Source organism: Rhineura floridana, chromosome 3 (assembly GCF_030035675.1).
Source record: "Rhineura floridana isolate rRhiFlo1 chromosome 3, rRhiFlo1.hap2, whole genome shotgun sequence".
In the NCBI taxonomy this organism is placed as follows: Eukaryota; Metazoa; Chordata; class Lepidosauria; order Squamata; family Rhineuridae; genus Rhineura; species Rhineura floridana.
The window spans coordinates 149,528,203-149,546,334 of NC_084482.1; the positions used below are offsets into that span (position 1 = coordinate 149,528,203).

General features: G+C 42.1%; 1 long non-coding RNA gene across 1 annotated transcript; it reads right to left on the bottom strand.

The window, feature by feature from the left end:
- Positions 1–9,147: 9,147 nt before the first annotated feature.
- Positions 9,148–17,480, bottom strand: LOC133382327 (uncharacterized). The gene is made up of 3 exons (XR_009761903.1): positions 17,142–17,480; positions 13,487–13,728; positions 9,148–10,921 (listed from the first exon to the last, which is right to left on the bottom strand). It is a non-coding gene; the product is annotated as an uncharacterized LOC133382327 (long non-coding RNA).
- Between the last annotated feature and the right edge of the window lie 652 nt (positions 17,481–18,132).

The window sequence follows — 18,132 nt, forward strand, 5'->3', positions numbered from 1 at the left end:
AGCCTCAGTTTATTAGCCCTCATCCAGTCCATTGTCGCAGCCAGGCACCAGTTCAGCACATTGACAGCCTCACCTGAAGAAGATGAAAAGGAGAAATAGAGCTGTGTGTCATCAGCATACTGATGGCAATGCACTCCAAAGCTCCGGATGACCGCACCCAGCGGTTTCATGTAGATGTTGAACAGCATGGGGGACAGAACTGACCCCTGCGGAACCCCATACTGGAGAGTCCAGGGTGCCAAGCAATGTTCCCCAAGCACCACCTTCTGGAGCCAACCCGCCAAATAGGAGCGGAACCACCACCATGCAGTCCCTCCCACTCCCAACTCAGCCAATCTTCCCGGAAGGATACCATGGTCAATGGTATCAAAAGCTGCTGAGAGATCAAGGAGAATCAACAGAGGCACACTCCCCCAGTCTCTCTCCCGACAGAGGACATCATACAGGGCGACCAAGGCTGTTTCCGTGCCAAAACCAGGCCTGAAACCCGACTGAAATGGATCCAGATAATCAGTCTCATCCAAGGGTGTCTGGAGCTGGCCCTCAATCCCTCATTCAAGGACCTTGCCCAGGAATGGAACATTTGCTACCGGCCTATAGTTATTAAGATTTTCTGGGTCCAGGGAGGGTCTCTTCAGGAGTGGTCTCACTACTGCCTCTTTCAGGCAGCCAGGGACCACCCCCTCTCGCAGAGAGGCATTAATCACTTCCCTGGCCCAGCTGGCTATTCCATCCCTGCTAGCTTTTATTAGCCAAGAAGGGCAAGGATCTAGCACAGAAGTGGTTGCACGAACCTGTCCAAGCACCTTGTTAACGTCCTCAAGCTGCACCAACTGAAACTCATCTAAGAAATTGGGACAAGGCTGTGCTCTGGATACCTTGCTTGATTCACCTGCTATAACACTGGAGTCTAAGTCCTGGCGGATGCTAAAGATTTTATCCTGGAAGTGCCTAGCAAATTCATTACAGCAGGCCTCAGATGGATCTACCATGTCCCTGGGGCCAGCGTGTAATAGTTTAGTGTAGGAAAGCATCCTATCTATATGTAGGTCACTGCAGGTGATGATTCCATATATATATTTGATTCCAAACATATATATATATATGTTTGCCACAGAAAAACAAACAAGTGTGAGTTTGTCTCATGGAGTGATCTGTGCACAGCCCATTGATTCCTTCATGGCAATGCATTTCGCATAGCAACATTATTAGCTGCTTTTATGTTTTGTTCTCAGCACAGATACTTGTTTCCAAGACAAGGCTGGTCCAAGACAGAGCATGGGAGATTCCTCAGAGCGCTTGCCATTTCAGACTGGATATCTATGGATATCTATCAAATTATGGATGTTCTCTTTGGGTCACTGAGGAACGGCAAAATGCTGACACCTGCTTGGATGGACTGGGGCCTTCTCTGTATTTTGCCAAGAAAGCCATTGATTTCAAAGCATATCTGTCTTTCTTAATGGAAACAAAACACATGTGTATGTGTGTGTGTGTGTATGAATGTGTGTTTTCTTTCTTCTCCCCTCTTTGTAAAACTTGATGGGCATCAGTACCACTACCTTGAATTGATTCACCTTTCCTTGGTTTGCTTGCATCCCTTTTCCAAATCACTCCCTGATCGTGAACCAAATAAATAATTTGACTGCAGGATGTGAGTCAAGAAAATAAAATGGGGAGAGCACTGGATATCTGGCACTTTATAGACTGCTATTCCATTGCCTTGAACACCAGCACCTGTTTCCTCATTATTCTGCTAGAACAGTGTAAAGCAAAGCAGGGGCTGGAAAACTGAGGCAGTACTTCATCTGGCTCAGAAGTAACATGCTGCCGCTCCTTATTGGGTGACTCACTAGCACCATTTCCTTCAACGCTTACTTGTTTCTTGGAAATCTCCCAAACAATTGACCTAGCCCAGCTCTGCAAAGTTTAATTAGATCATAGTAGCAGGTACGGATGTCCTTAAGCTGCAAATTTGTGCAATAGCTGTTGACCTATATATTTCAGTGGTTTGTAGTGTAAGCTGCTATGAAGCCACAACCATAGGAATGTAAGGTTAAAGTCTGCATGTAGATCAGCAGATTTAAAATATGGCTGAATTCAGGGAAACCAGACCCTTTCACCATAGTATGTACCTTCTAAAAGTGCCACCAACATCCCATTTCACCACCAGTCCTCTCATTCACGCTTCTTCCTTGCCCCCTGTGATCAACAGACCTATCTCTAATTTATCCCACAACAGGCAGGGGAGGACAGTGGGTGAGGGAGCCAGTTCAGAAATGGGATAGGAAATGGAGTGGCTGCCAGAGCTGGTGTCAGCACCTGATAGCCTTGAGCCAAGTCCTCAGCCCCTTGGTAGGCCCACTGTTAACACCTCACTTTAAAAAATAGTCTTCCCCAATAATCCTAAGAGTGTTGTCTGGATCTAGCCACCGTTTAAATTACCCACAATGGCCCAGAAGAACACTAGATATTGTGGGAAATTAAAATGGCAGCAAGACCCACATATCTGATTTGTGACAGCTACCGCAAATACCCTTTTTAGAGAAGGTGATTGAGATGGTTGTGGCATAGCAATTGCAAGCACTCTTGGATGAAACAGATTATCTTGACCTATTCCAATCTGGGTTCAAGCCTGGTGATGGGACTGAATTTGCCTTGGTCATCCTGATAGATGACCTTTATCAGGAGAAGGACAGGGGGAGTGTGACCCTGTTGTTCTTACTTGATCTCTCGGCGGCTTTTGATACCATTGACCATGGTATCCTTCTGGGCCAACTTGGTGAGATGAGTAATAAAAATCTGTAGCTTCTTGGAACAGCTGGAACTGCTGGTGGATCCCAGCAGAGAGCTCTTTGTCCAGGGACCCCACAGATCTCTGGAGCCAGCTTGAAAGTTTGGACTAAAATCTGGAGCAGATTCACTGCCCAACTGACATTGGAGCCACCATTCTCCACCGGCTACAATAACATTTATGATCATGTACTGAATATATTCCTTTATATAATGTTTTCATCGTGTCACTGTTTTTAAATCTATCACTGTATATTGTAGGAAAACAGCAGCGTTTCTCTGGATGTGATCAGGAGTGAGACAAGTGAAAAGGGTCACCTGTCTCTAAGTGTGATCAGAAGTGAGAATGAAGAAGGCATACTCTAAAAATCTAAAGCAGCTCATCCTATCCCATAAAGGCTTATCTGACCAGTCGCCTTCCTGGCAGTGAGCCAACAGCACAGACTTAAACTTTAAATGATATGCATGTGGGGGTCGGAAAGGAAATAGCATTTAGCTGAAGCACTGTGCATGTATCTATGTGTGCACTGAAGAGAAGCAAGATAGATTGGAAGCAAATTTTTGTTTTGCCCCCAGTGCTCTAACGCAAACTTTCCCACAGAATTTGACAGCAAGAATCTGTATTTTAGCCTTCCTGGCAAATTTGTACTGACAACTTTTCACTTTTAATGTTTAAAACATTCCTGACTGATTCTCAAAGCAATTACCTTGATTAACAATGGGCGGGTTTCATATGACAAAAAGGAAATGAGGAAAGCAAGAGGACACCACCATAAACCATCTCTTTGGGGAATTTATTCTCTATAGAGTTGTAACAGATGAACTGATCTTGCCATTTAAAAAATTACTACACAGGAGGGAGACAAATTCTTCCAACAGCATTAATTCCATGAATGTATGTGAGCCAAAGAGATACTTGCTGCAAACAAGAGACAATTTACTAAAAGACAACCCTCAGATCTTTAGTCTCTGCAATGACTTCCAAGACTGCTCGAAGACACATGAAGCCCTTGCTTTCTGATTTTGGGAAACCTTGCACATTCAATACATTACATATATGTTAACAAAAGCCAAATGTTCAAAAGATGGCCTCGGCTCAGTTACTTGATTGATTTGAATGGTTCCTAGGAGGCTCTATTCAGAAGAGTTTGAAGGGGCAGAAAATGGTCTCGTGCATGCAACAGGGTTTCTGTTTCCTCTCTTCTCTCTATATGCCCCCAAAATCTGCTTCAGAAGGTTGCCCAACCTGTCCTGTACTGAACCACTATATAATGGCCTGGTTTGCACATCACAGTAAGCTAAACTATGGCTTACTGGGACTGCAAATGTTCTGGCTCCCAGAAAGCTTGCACCTGTTTTGTTCCTCCTCAGTTCTCTTGACTCAGAGCAGCACGGTTTGGGCTTAGCTGCCACACTGAGCTAAAATCACCAGGGAGGAGCAAAACAGCTGCAAACACCTCAGAAGCCAACATGGTCCCGTTAAGCCACGGTTTGGTTTGGTGTTTTGTGTGAATGCGGCCTACATAGGTCACCATAGGACTGTTATTTTTGCTACAACCCAGTAATGCAGATAGCCCCTTTGCTCTGTCTCCTTTTGTGCTTTTGGTAACTGAGGCTTGGTGTATACATGCAGCTGAATGTAGTGTTGGAATGGACGGTGACACTTCAAACTACAGGTGGGACGGATATGACTTTTGAATGCTCCTCTAAACTTTAAATGCTCATCAGAAAATTAGCACCTCAGTGGGAGAGTTTGTAACCCAGCCCTTTACCTGCTGTGCTGGTTTTCTATTTGCACTGTGATTTTGTGACAATGGACTTTATTTGTTTAAATTAAACAAATGTATTTTGCTTATTTGTTTGCTTAAAGTAAAAAGTGTTGGGCCTGTTTGAAACTGTAGCACAGTATGACTTGCTTGTGTGCTAAAATGCTGACAGTTAATTTACTTGTGTATGTGTTAGAAGAAATGCTAATTTGCTAACTTGCATTTTCATTGTTTGTTTAAAGCTGCGTTTGCAAAAATAAGGTCTCAGGCTTTAGTTGCAATGTCCACCTGTACTGAAGAAAAGTATCAAATATTGTTGCAATATTCAAGGTGGAATAGTGTGAAAAACAAGTTCCATATATGGATATGGAAGCGAGGGGACGTTACCAGAAGAAGATGGGCAGGGATTAAAGTGATGTAATTATGATGATATTGATGCATGAATAATTAGTAAAACAAAGTTGATAAAAGACTTGGTTGTGCCTAGCTGAGTCAGAACTGGCTTGGCCCTTCTCCACGTGCACGTGTTAGAAATAAATATACTCTATCCTCCATCTTGTTTCGTTCGTTCTTGAACTCTATTGGGTGAGTATTTGGGAGCGGATCCAAGCTACCAGGATCCCTAAAAGGGACTGGGGCGTATTGTTTATAACAATTTTAACATAGCATTTTTATATGCTCACCTATCTCCATCTGCATTTGAGGTGGCACAGTCCATTTCAAATATGCAAACAGTTTAGGCCTTAGAAGTCTGCCATCTAGTGGAATACACTAAGCAATGCTCATAGAGACACGGGGAAAAAGAAGTTCAGGAAGGAATTATTCCGCTTATTTTGAGTTGTAAGGTTTGTTCTGTAAAAGCACAAATGAAAAGGTATAATGTAAATTAATGATGTATTACTTTGTGCCATGGTTTGGAGAGGTAAAGCCAGTGTGGACATTTCAACCTTGATCATGGGTGGTAGCTAAGCCCATACCCCAAGGCTGGGGTGGGAAGCCTTTCTAGCCCAGTGGGCCAGATTGCTATCTCGCTCGCCTCTTGTAGGCCAAGTTTGACATGTGGGTGGAGCTGCCCACATGTCAGTTACCTGATGTCATAATGATGTCAGGAGACCTTTTTGCCTGCTGTTTTCCGTAGTGCTTTGAAATGAGCTTCTGAAGATCTGACAAGCTGATTGTATCAGATCTTCAGAAGCCCATTTTAAGCACTGTGAAAAATAGCAATTTGAAAGGGGCTTTGCAGGCATCACCAATCAACTGATTGGTTGTGCCTGCCAACACCCTTTGGGCCGAGTCTTGCCCTTACCTGCCTCACATCTGATGTCATATATGATGTAAAGTGTAGGGCAGATGGTGTGGCTTGGGGCAAATGGAGAAGGCTGCTGGGCCTAATTAAGCCCATAGGCTGAAGGTTCCCCACTCCTACCCTAAGGGAATATTAATAGAGGAAAGGGAGCAGGAGTCATGGGCAGCACTCTGTTTCCAATATTAATACTTGTCTACAGGCTTTAGAGCAGTGGTTCTCAACCTTTTTTGCTCCATTCCCCCCTTTCACCATTGTTCAGAATATAATTCCCCCCTTCCAAAGATAGTCTCTCATAGCATGTTGATGTTTCGCGAGTGACGGTGGTGTTTCTCGTGAGAGAAAAATTTCTTCGTTTATATTATAACAGAATTACTTGGAGCACTTTCTGGTCTTTAAATAATAATTTAATTTTGCAAATGAAAATAATGCTGCATGTTCAAGAATCGATTTTAATCTGTGACATTCAACTGAATGTCGCAGATTAAATTAAAAACAAACTACAATTTTACAGATTGTACATAATCTACAGGACATCACACTTTGCTGAATAGTGGTCCCAATTCCCCCCCTGGAACCCTAAAATTCCCCCCTGGGGGGAATTCCCCCCTTGTTGAGAACCCATGCTTTAGAGTCAAGAAGAGCTGAAACTGACAAAATGTAGTTTTGCTGCAACAGAAAACTAGAGGGCATCTCTAGTTTACATGGAGAGCAGAGATCTACTGTTTTGCCTTCTAGGAGAAGAAACTACTGGTCCTGCTTAGGCTGCGACCTGCTTGCTTGCTTGAAGGGCTGACTACTATCTGGAAAACATTATAACCCACTTTACAGACCAGGGTCTCATGATCTCTAAAGAGTCGGATTCCAGTGGCTGGTGGTTTCTGGAGTCAACACTGGGAGGAATAGCCTTTATTGCCTTGGAATTACCAGTATTAGATGCCAGGTGTAGAGCGTGGGCAGTATTCTGGAGACAGCCAGAACCCAAGGGCAATCAGGATCTGAGAACAAGCCAGGACCAAGATTCTGAAGAGTAATCTGGATTGCAGGGCAAACCAGAAGGCAGAAACCAATAGAACAAGCCAGCAGCTGAAGCCAAGAAACAAGACTAGAAACACTAAAAATCTCAAGAAAAGCTCTACTGATCCAGGAGGCCATCTTACACTCCTTCCTGTCCAGAGGCAGCCAACAGCCAGTCTGGGCAGATAACAGTCAGCCTACAAGGTTCTCCCATGAGAAGCTGTAGTGTCACTGCTCACCACATAGGGCAATGGTCAGCAGTTCCTAACACTTGTCATTATTATTATTATTATTATTATTATTATTATTATTATTATTATTATTATTATTTATACATACATACATACCCCTCCTTTAGGCCAAGAGGCCCTCAAGGCGGCTTACAAAAAAACACAAATATAAAAACACATCAATATAAAAATACATCAGTAAAAACAATACAATTTACAATTTGCAATAGGCAATACATAGATAAATAAACGTAGGTGAGAAGAAGGATGGGCACAGGAGAAGTCCAAAGGAATGGATCTTGAGGGGAAAGACCTGGAGGAGAGATCCTTTCTCCATCTGTGGAGATCTTTTGTCATCTGTGGCCAATACACCTATGAACACCTGGGAAATGCTGCCAAGCTCTTCAGGTGACCAAGCATGACTACCAGTGGCAGTTGGTTGCTCCATGTTAGTGGGGCTCTGGGTTTAGTCCATACTTTTAAGGAGCTCACCAAGGTTCTGAAGCACCATGCACAACTCCTTAAAAATCCAGACTAAAAACCAGAGCAGATTCCATTGCCTCACTGACAAGAAGCCAGCAGCAGCTGCCGCTGGCTACCAAGGAAAGGTTTTGCAACTTCTTTGTTGATCAGGGCGAGCAGCAGCATTTTCTTTATACATTAGCTAGTGTTGTGCTTTTAAGCACCTTAGCATCAGTACACAGGTTCTAAGAATAAGTAATCATTTGAACACACACTTGAGAAACCAGTGCCCTTGGGTAGCTTTCTCATCATAAATTACCGGTTACAATAACTGTGTCACCTTCCAGCAGAGGGCAAAATTTCCCCTTGCCCCAGTTGCTTATGCTTGGCCTATTCATGCTTTTCCCAGTGGTGTGGCAAGTGAACAGTGCAGATCCACCTTCAATATCTTAAGGTAGAATCCAAGGCCCCATCTGCCCTATACATTTAAAATAGTATTATATCCCTTTAAACAGTCATGGTTTTTCCTCAAAGAATCCTGGGAACTGTAGCTTGTTAAGGGTGCTGATAGTTGTTAGGAGACTCCTATTCTCTTTGGGGAGTTATAATCCTCAGAATTCCCTGGGGAAAAAAGATTTACTGTTAAACCATTCTGGAACCTAAAGCTCCTCTTCCTTTGTGCAGCAGGTCTGTACCCATTTCTATCCCCATAACATTTTTGAAACATAGAGTCAGTGTTCATTGGTAGCTTCTGTCCTGTCTGATTACAAGGAGCCCAAGAGGCAACAAGGCGGGCTAATGGTTTCAGCACCACAGATAGCTCCAAGTGCAAATGAAGGCTAGAGGTGAACTGAGACCTGCTGAGTCTGCCTGTACCAGGAAAGGCTGTGCAGGTCCTAAACCCATATCTGGAAGCAGTAATGAGCTGGATGAAGGCCAGTAAATTAAACCTGAAGAGACAAGTACAGTGGGTTGGTGGGTCCCACTTCTGGGAGTTCTTGTATTTCCCCTGAGTGTTGGTATAAGGCCCTATACAGTTCAGGACCAGGTTAGTTGAGAGACAACCTTCTCCCTTATATACCCAATAGGTCACTGCAGTCAGTGGGACAGCTTCACTTGCAAGTTCCAAAGACATGAAAAGCCCACTGCATAGTAACTTGGAGCAGGGCTTTCAGTATGGCTGCCCCTGTTCTGCGAAATAGCATTCCTGTCAAGATAGGTACCCACTATCTGCACTTTCCAGAAACAACTGAAGACATTTGTGTTCTGGTGGATTTTCCCAGCTGGATGAATAGGCCTCTGCCATGGGTGTCTACTTGGTATCATTTTTTATTGGCTGCTGTTTTCTGTATTGTTTTAAACTGTTTTAGCTGTTTTTATTGCATTTTGTACCTCACCTTAAGATGTATGTGGAAGGTGATTAATAAACAAACTCCTATTTTAAAACAATATCACTGGTTGCCAATTGTTTTCTGGTGAAACACAAAAAATGGTAAACATCCAAGTAAACCACATAAAGAGTGAAAAAAATCACAAGATGCTGTAAATGATTTATTTGATAAAAAAGTGCCACACGTTTCGGCTGTATAAACTTCAAGCCTTCATCAGGGACTGAAAAAGTAGGGAACAATACATCACAAAAAGAACTAACTTAAAAACAAAATATTGCAAAATGATTAAATATTAAAAATAAAAATTTACTGACTCAGTTCATGCAAAGAATATAAATCTCGGAGATCTCTTGGCAAGTCATACGGTCTTGGATTATGCCTACAATTACTGCCAAAAGGCTTCAGGTGTTGTTAATACAAATTAAAAGTTTTATTTTTTTTCTTTAAGGAATGACATGGCAAAAGGAAAGAAACTTAAGGATATATCTAAAAATCGCTTGCTTTTACAAAAGTGGAAGCAAGTCCAATTCCTTGCTTAAACCACAAGGTGTCAAAGATTTTAAGCTCAACATCCATTCTGCCCGTTTCTTTAATAAAGACTGTTTTCATCTGTATAAAGAACTTCTAGGGTCCAGAATTGTAGATCCATTAAAGAATAGTTTAGTATTGTTTAAAACTGATTTTAGCTGTGTTGATTGCATTTTGTATCTCACCTTACGACATGTGTGGGAGGCAATAAATCATTAATTAAATTCCTACTGTAAAACAACATCACCGGTTGCCAATTGTTTTCCGAGCAATTCAAAATGCTTACACTTACAGTTCAAGCCCTGAACTGCCTGGAGCCCAAATATCTAAGAGAACACCTGTTCTCATACTGACCTGCCCATACCTTAAGATCAGTTGGCCCCACACAGAGGATGAAGTGTGTAGCACTGGGGCCTGTGCAAGGAATATTTTGGTGGCACTTCCCTCTCTATGGCTCCCATTTGAGGTGCCATAGAGGGGCCCAGTGAGGCCTGCTTGGCACCCACATTAAGAACCTTTCAGCGCCAGGTTAAGAGATGCCTCTTCTCCCTGGCTTTGGTGGATTATGACAATCATGCTTATCAATGCTTCTCTCTGTGTGTGCGCACACTTTGGGGTTGGCATTGTTTTATAGTTAAACTTGATGGGGGGGTTGTGTATGTATGTTGCCTACAGACATTTTGCATTAGGTGACAAATAAATCAAATGATTAAAATGACAGTAAAGCTCCACCTCATTCAATGAATGCAGGCTCTTAAAGAGCCAACTACCTGGCTCCTCTCCTTGGTCCCCCATCAAATGTACTCCTTGCAGTGGAGAGATGTGGAAGCACAGGGGACACTTGGCTCTTCGGGCTCAGGGAAAGGTCTCGTGAGGCTCCTGGCTCCACTTCTGTGAGCTCAGGCTCACAGAACTCTTCTGCTGACCAACTCTTCAGTCAGCAGCACAGCAGCCTTGGGGTCAGATAGTTCCTCCTCCTCCTCCTTTGACTCCATGCTTGAGGCTGGGGTCATGATACCTTCTCACTCTCTTCCTTTGTTTTGTTTTGTTTTGCATTTACCAAGTGCAACCAGACGCATTAGGGGAAGGCTGTATGAGTTGCGTATTTGTTTTGACACAAAACAGTACTTTTTCAAAAGCCTTTTCTTTCTATTTTCCAGACAGAGTCCGTGTACCAATCTCTTGGGTTCTATGAGGCTACTCTATAAATGAGTAATGCAAACACAATTACAATTTGTAAAATTTTGCAAGTTTAAATCAGGTAAACAAATATAGCAACAACAATGTCTCCAACAGAAAACAACATTTATATTCAGAAGATAATAATTCCCAAAATTCTATGCATCCAATGAGGCACCAGTGCAGGAGTTGCTTGCAGAGAAGTCCAAGATAAGAAGATCTGGGGTTCCCACAGACAAAAATCTTAAAGCCCTAAATAAAATACAAAACAGAAACAAATACATACAGCCACTAAAAAGGAGCTTACTTTTCCATTTCCTTCTGCAGACATACATTATAATCCCATTAACTAATTCAAGGTGACAAGGGCTCAATTCTTGCTCCATTCCATTAGCAGATTCTTTCCTCCCCAGCTCTCTCTCTTTCTGAACTAAAATTCACAAGTGCAGCATGTTTCTTAAGTTTTCCTCACTCACAGAGCAAACCAATCATCCATAGAGGTTACACCTGCAGGACTTTAAAAGGTGTGCATGTTCCACAAGCAAAACAAACAATTTCTTATAGTAGCAGGTGCTTTTTGCCTGAAAAAAAGCATCCACTCAAAATCAACCTCATCCATTTCTTTTTCATTTTGGCAGTACATGATACCTGGATTTCCTATCACTAGTGCTTCCCATTGGAGTGTTTGTTATGTCTGTGGTGCATTTGAAAGGGCAAAATGTAGCAACTGACAAGTCTGTCAATTTTGGTTTCTCTCATTTTTCTAATCTTAAATTCAGTTCTCCACACTTCCAAAATCAAATTTTTAAAAAAGCAAAAACTTCATGAAAATTCATCAGGATTTTAGTCAAGGTTCTCCTTATATACATGTCTGTATGCAGTTTTGCCTAATATACCTTTTCTGTGTGAAGTAATTTCCCTAATACAAGCAGCTACTTTACTCCCAACTTAAGGATGGAAAACAGAATATCGGTGGACAGCAAAAGAGGTTTAAAGATGTTCTCAAAGCTAATCTAAAAAAATGTAACATAAGCATCGAGAACTGGGAAGCCTTGGCCCATGAACGTCCCAATTGGAGGTCGGCCATTATCAAAGGTGCTATGGACTTTGAAGAAGCACAAGTACAGGACGAAAGGGACAAATGAGCTAAGCGGAAGGCACATCAAGCAAATCCTCATCATGACCATCTTCCATCTGGAAACCTATGTCCTAACTGTGGGAGGCTGTGTGGATCCAGAACTGGCCTCCACAGTCACTTACAGACCCACCGTTGAAAACCTTATCTTGGAAGACAATCTTACTCGGCCACAAGTGATCGCCAAAGAAATGAAAATGCATTATGTAAGTTATTTTCACTAATATATGCATTTCTACATGGAGTTGCACTTCCTCTAAAGGATCAGGTAAGTAGCTTGGAGTGTACTCCTGCATACATCTTTGACCTTAGAGGCCCAAGTGATCTTGGTGGCTAGGAGTGCATTTTACCAGCTTCGTCTGGTACTCCAGCTATGGCCATATCTGGATTGGGATAACTTGACCACTATAGTCCATATATTGGTAACCTCGGGACTGGATTACTACAATGCATTCTATATGGGGCTGCCCTTGAATCTGGTCTGGAAGCTTCAGCTGGTGCAGAATGCAGAGGCTAGACTTCAGATGTGGGCAGACAGCCAACAGCATGTGACACCCCTTCTAAAACATCTGCACTAGCTTCCCATATGCTACCGGGCCAGGTTTAAGCTTCTTGTGTTGACGTAAAAAGCCCCAAAGAACTTGGGCCCAGCGTACCTTAAGGACCACCTGAGCCCTTATATTCCAGTCTGGTCACAGAGATCATCTGGGGGAACACTCTTAGTTGTCCCCAATGGGCCTCAACTAGAAGTTGGGCATTTAGTGTCACTGGTCCCATGCTGTGAAGCCCTCTTCTGACAAATATTTGGCAGGCATCCTCGCTTTTGACTTTCAAGTGTTCCTTAAATACTTTTTTTGTGGTGACAGGCCTATGCAGCTGTTTAAAATATTTATTTCAGTAGCCAGTCATTTTAATGATTGTTTTGTATTATTTGGAACTATTTTTATGTTGTTGTACACAGCCCTGATGCATTGTGAGACAGCAGTATATAAATACTTTTATAAATAAATAAAATAATTTATATACACATATAGACCTAGTATATGCATTTTTGTATGCATTACCTGCCTGGAGAAAGACATTGCAAAATTCAGAGAAGTGCACATTTTGAAGCATGGGTGTGTTTTGGTTGGTGTATTATTTTAGAAAGTGAGAATTAGTTAGGTTCACCTATCAATGTGAACTGCATCAAATTTCCCCCCTATCTCTAGCAAAAGGAAACTTCTTTATCAGTTTCAGCTTGACTTGTCTGAAATGTTGTAAACCCACCTGCACTAATCTGCTGGTCACTTATTTATTTGCCTTTCCCTGATATTTTAACAAAATTGTAAAATTAATTTTAATTATCAGCCTGTTGGACATCTGCCTATCATGCAGCTGTTAAAGCCATGGGCTTCCCACAAGAACAATACAGGACCCTCCTTCCATCATCTCAATCATTCTTCATGTGCTAATTCTTCAGGGAAGAATAATCACCATTTTGGCCAAATGCCAATAAGAAACAACCTGAGAAATACAAAATTTTAATGGCCTTTGGCAGTAATCTGGGCACTCTTTTTCCAAGTAGTCAAAATCTTTAATAAGTGCTAAGTGCTAATAAGTGGTTTCTGAACTGCAGCCACTGGAAGCAGATTACTTGAAATGTTGGCCAATGTACTGTTCCTTGGTTATTCATTGGTTACCTTGTGAAATGGTTTTTCAGGTGTCGTACCACAGAAAGACATATAATGAAATGAAGGGAGCAATCCAACTGTCAGGCAGCCGGCTGAAGAGGAGCTGGCAAAAAGTTCCACAGGATCCTGCTCCCATTTGGGAGCTGCTGGCCCAGGTGAACACAGGCTTGATCGGGAGCCATGTGCACACATGCCGGACATCACTGGCTCCAGCCAACAGGCCTCCTGGCAAGTCAGTGCTCCTCATAGGCCTGAATGGGATTTAAACAAAAAGATTTTTAATCTGCTGGTCTTCAAAGGGGAATTGGGACTGGGGGAGGGGTCTGAGCATGAGAAGGATCTTGAGTAAGTCCACACCACAACTCCTCCCCTGCCACACCTCTGGAACGCCCTTTTGGGGGGCCTTCCGCCAGCTTCTGCCGGGCCTCTGTCTGCCAGGCTGGTTGTCCCTGGCAGTGCCAAGAGGCTCCTGGCACAGCAACATATCTACCATGGCGGTGGGCTGCTGCTGGCAGAGGCAGGAGCAGCTGGGAGCCTCCTGGCACCACCAGAGGACCACAGCATCCAACTCACCCCAACCTGGTGGAAGGGTGAGTTGGATTGCTCCCTGAGACACTTACTCCACCGCATGTTGACGTTCATCAGGTGGTGCTGCTGAATAAAGATAAAGGTTGCTTCTTAGGACCTGATCCCAACCCTACATGTGCACGCTTTTGCCTGTAGTGTGTGTGTTTGTGTGGGAAATCTGGAGCACCCTTTTCATTTAAAGCTGCCCGTACAATTTGTGGAGTCTTCATCTGTAAGTGCCCGTGTGTCTTCCACCACTAAGGACATGAGGCATCACACACCCCTCAACTGTTGCTCATATTGGTGCCTATATCGCACACCATCCTTCACAATCCACACATATCTAAATTTTGCAGTGCAGTTCTTTAACCAAAGAATGCATGTATTAGGGGAAAGTGTGCTTAAAAATGAATATATTTGTGATTACAACATAGAAAAATGCATTAAAATCTGAGAAACTGCTTGTAAAAATGTGTAATTGAGGAAAAATTTGCACTAAAATGCTGGAGAATTTTAATGAGAGATTAAAAAAAATAATTGCAGCAATGTGGAGAACTGAATTTAAGGTTGGAAAAATGAGAACCGGAGGGAACTGAAATGGACAGCTGCTTCCATCCTTACCTCCAACAGAAGGGTATGATCAGGGGCCTCTGGAGGAATGGCTAGGAGGGAGGAGGCTTCTTTGCTGCCTGTGATTATTACCTTGTGGTAAGGCCAGGATTGCAAAAGGAATATGTCACATCATAGCTTTGGTAACCTGGTGCTTAGGATAAGACAATGCAGCCTGCACACCATAATAGCACTGGAAGATAAATATTTACACATCTGTATGGCAGACAGATAAGCTAGATGGAATATTGAGGTTGTCAAGAGGGCCAGGAAAGACAAACAACACCAAGCCATAAGATACTGCCTATGAATGCTGAGACAGCACAATGGAAGGTGTACACATTCAGATCAACATTCAACTTCTCTAAACCTCAGCTTCTTTCTGAACCTATTTTCAAGGAAGCCAAGAAAGAGACAGAATATATCACAATGAAGTACTTCCCATGAATAGTGAGAGATTGGAATGAAACTTGGTGTACATGTTCAGAACACAGTTCTGTGTATCAGATACAAAACCCATAACAACCACCCATGTGTTTTTCAAGAAGCTGGAAATGAGCTAAGCCTCTTAAACACTGTGCTTTCTTTAATAATATTACACTTCTTTTATTACAGGTGCTCTTACCACCTGCAGTTCCTATAAACTAAGACTATCCATAGGATGCCATGTTAAGGGTATGGGAGGGAATCCCACTGCAAAGAGAACTGTAAAACCCTCTGCATAGCTGTTCAAGGGCTGGAGTGGGTTGATCATGTGAACAGGTGCATGAACCCCAACTCAGGAGATGGGCACTTGTGTGAGTCAAAGTGGGGAAAATATAAGATTGAGGCTGCAGATCTATACACACTTGCCTAGAAGTAACTTCCGCTGAACTCAATGGGACATAACTGTAGAATCATACAACTGAAAGTGACCTCAAAGGTGATCTAGTCTAACTCCTGCTGATGTAGGAAATCCACCACTGCAACATCCTCAGCAGACGGCCATCCAATCTCTGCTTTAAAATATCCAGTGAAGAATAGTCAACCACCTTCTGAGGTAGTCTGTTCCACCATTGAAGAGCTGGTACCGTCAGGAAGCATTCCTAATGTTAAGTTGAAAGTCCCTTTGGTTACTTTGGGTCCTACTCTCTGGGGCAAGATAACTTGTTGGTTTGTGTCTTACCCTTCGGAGCAACTGAAGACAAATTTGGTCCATCATGTATGTGATAGCTCTTCACCTATTTGAATAGGGCTATCATATCATCCCTTAATCATCTCTTTTCAAGGCTAAACTTTTCTAACTCCTTCAGCCTTTCTTCCTCACACGACATGTTCTCCAGGTTCCTCACCATTTTGTTCAGCTTTCTCTAGACACACTCCAGTTTGTCAGTATCCTTCTTTTAAAACTGCGGTGTCTAGAACTGGATGCACCGTTCTTGCAGGTGGGGCTAACCAAAGTAGAATGGAGTGGTACTGTTATTTCTCAAGATATGGCCACTATAGGTTGTATTCAGTTAAGTCCTATTCAGAGCAGATCCACTGAAATTAATGAAACTAAGTTAGTTGTGTCTATTTCAATAGGTCTACTGTGAGTAGAACTAGCATTGAATACCACCTTATACTTCTGTTGATGCAGCTTAGAATTGCATTAACCTCCTGAGTAAAAATGCATAGGAGTGTTCTCTGTTAGGTTGATAACAATGAAGAAAGATTATTAGCAAAATTTGGAAGGAATGCAGATGATGCCACATTCTATCTCAGATGGCTGGAAAACGTAATAAATATAACCCTAACACTAGTGACTTCTGTATAGTTTTTTCTCATGAGAATGTGTGTAACAGTCCTCCCATAGACCTGAAAATGGAACATCTTCAGTACATAGAATAGCCTCCTCCTTACAAATAAGCAATTGCTACAGCTGTCCTGTATGCACTGAACTGAGGCACTTTAGACAAACTTGCATTTGTAGAGCTACACACCAAAGGGTTAAACTTTTTTTTTTTAAGCTGGAAAATGAATTCATGATAAAACAAAAACAAAAACGGTAAGCCCGGAAACCTCCAACTATTAAAGCCACAGAGTAATTCAGCAGCTAAACATCAGGACATACATTTGTGGGATCTATTTCCAGGAAAATACAAGACTCCACAGCACAAAGATGGGAAATGAGTAATGTGAAGCTACTGAAGCTGTAGGTAAACAAAAGCCAGAAAGATCACCTTGGGACTCACCAGTGGCTCCTGGCTATTTCCTTGTCTCTGGTAGGTTGAAGGAGAAGTATAAATACTAGGGCTATGCATACTCACTGCATTTGATGTGCTTAAAGCCTTTCTACATATCTAGTGTTTGATTTCCAGAGCTGTTATTACAATAACATGTATATGAAGCTTACCTTTAGAATCCCAGGAGTGTCACATGCAGTTAAAACTCATCAATAATTTTAAAAGGTATAGAGTGATCTATTCAGCATATTCGTTTTTAAAAGAAGTAAATAGATTCTACTCACTCCTCAGTGAAGGCTGCAAATCTGAAGTTTGACCTACACAGTTTTTTAAATCTGTCTAACAACCTCAGTCTCTCTACACCTCAATATGCCAACATCTTGTAGAACTTCCCTGTTTAGAATGAGAATTCTATGCGTGTTACAGTGAACAATGTTGTGGTTCCCCCACCCCTTCTTTCCTTTAAGGAAGGCACAATTAGCATTTCCCTTTCATCTTTGTTTAGATGGATCAGGCAGTGTTTAAAACCAAAACAGTTAATGGTGTGGGATGTTTGTTTCCATAGTCTAAACAGTGGAAGACAATCTCTTTAAGATTTCATACTGAGAAAGTCATGCTCCAATTCTAGGTGGTGCCAGATGGGTAATCCAATCTCATCTAGTTTGTAGTTGACTTCTTGTTTTGCTGGTTTGTCCAGTAAAAGGTGGGTGGGGGTGGGAATTCTACATTAGTTTGTAAGTTGTTGAGTTTTTTTCTTAGCTGATTATGGACAGCTGGAAAATTATATTAAAATAATCTCATTTAAGCAAAGTAGAGAAACATGACTTTCAAAAACAAACACTGTGCATTTAATTTAATTTCATAGAAAACAGGATAGAGCACTGTCCAATTATTTGCAATCAGCAAGCACTATCCATTTATTAGTAATAGCCACATATTATTTATGACAGCTAATGTAATCTGAATCTCCTGAAACCAATCAGGAATTTGTTGTTTTTCCTCTATTGTCTAGTTAAAAGGGAGTGGTCCAATTACTACCTCTGCCTTTTCCGATTTCTGCTTGAGGTATTTTATAAATACAATACTCAAGGCATGATTTAAGATGAGAAAAGATGGCCAAACTGAAAACCACTAAACATTAGCTCCTGACAATGGTAGTGGAGCTGAAATTGACTCGTTACTCTGTTTAAAGAAGAATGCACCCCATTTAGTGATATGTAAGTTGGTGGAAGCAAATTCTCAACCAACTGTTGTGGGGTGGAGATGGGGAGGGCT